The sequence below is a fragment of the Lygodium microphyllum genome, chromosome 14 (genome assembly GCF_053477565.2).
Source record: "Lygodium microphyllum isolate KBCC chromosome 14, Lygodium_microphyllum_v1.1.10, whole genome shotgun sequence".
NCBI classification, from domain to species: domain Eukaryota; kingdom Viridiplantae; phylum Streptophyta; class Polypodiopsida; order Schizaeales; family Lygodiaceae; genus Lygodium; species Lygodium microphyllum.
Window position 1 is genome coordinate 99,731,401 of NC_141148.1, and position 932 is coordinate 99,732,332.

Here is a 932-nt window from a genome sequence, read left to right on the forward strand (position 1 = left end):
CCCCGCCATCCAAGCGTGTCCGCATCCACCCAGGTGGGCCCGGTCATCCAAACTCCGATTGCGGTGCGGTCCATGCAAGCCCATGCGGCAGGCCGGGCCAGCAGGATCAAAGCTTCGGAGCAGATCCGTGCTGCGGCGTCCATGGGACGCCGGAACGAGACCTACCCAGCGCTGCCAGATCGGGACTTTTCTCTCTGAAATCTACACCGATGGCCTGGGAGCGACGACGAAGATCGGTTGGAAGGCGTTCCGAACGGCACTTGCAGCGTGGATGCATCTGCAGGTTGGGGCTTCGCTCTGAATAGGGGCCGCGCGAACGCGAGCCCCCGCTGCCACAAATTATGACGTGCACTCTCCCACTCAGGGGAGATGCTAGAGTGCGGCCCGTCCGCAGTGCAATGGAGAGGCCGACCCTAGGCCATCGGCCTTCCTGATCACCGATAAACCCCGCCCAGGTAAGTATGCTTTGATGCCAGCCAGGCTTCGCCTTAAGTAGTAGGTAGCCCCCCTCCCTCCCTCCCAGCAAGCACCCCATTCACGACCAGAGGCTGCTGGCTATACCTAAGGGACGGAAACGCCAACGTAAACGCAGCAGAGCTCAAGACTCAAGAGAGGCCCCCCTCCTCGAATTTGATATTCACCGAAAGTCTCCTCCTTTCCAAACTCCCTTTTTTCTTACAAATTCCCCCTTCTCGCATTTCATTGGTATTACAGGGGTACCCAGGTTTGAGAGCCCCCACCAAATCTCCCAAACGGGTCAATGGTAGCTCCACTTCTCTTTTGTTGCAGACACACATCGGCATGCATTTGGCTTGGCGGTGTGCTCATCCTCCCTTTCTATCCGGCAGCTCCTTCTCTTCCCGAACCACCCGAGGCGATGTATGCAGCATCGCAGGCCGCTCCCTTCTCACACGTCTCCCATCTCCTCATTC

General features: G+C 58.5%; 1 non-coding gene across 1 annotated transcript; it reads right to left on the reverse strand.

Moving 5' to 3' along the window:
* Positions 1-301: 301 nt before the first annotated feature.
* LOC148025897 (U1 spliceosomal RNA) lies at positions 302-463 on the reverse strand. Its single transcript, XR_015693206.1, has one exon. It is a non-coding gene; the product is annotated as a U1 spliceosomal RNA (small nuclear RNA).
* Positions 464-932: the final 469 nt, after the last annotated feature.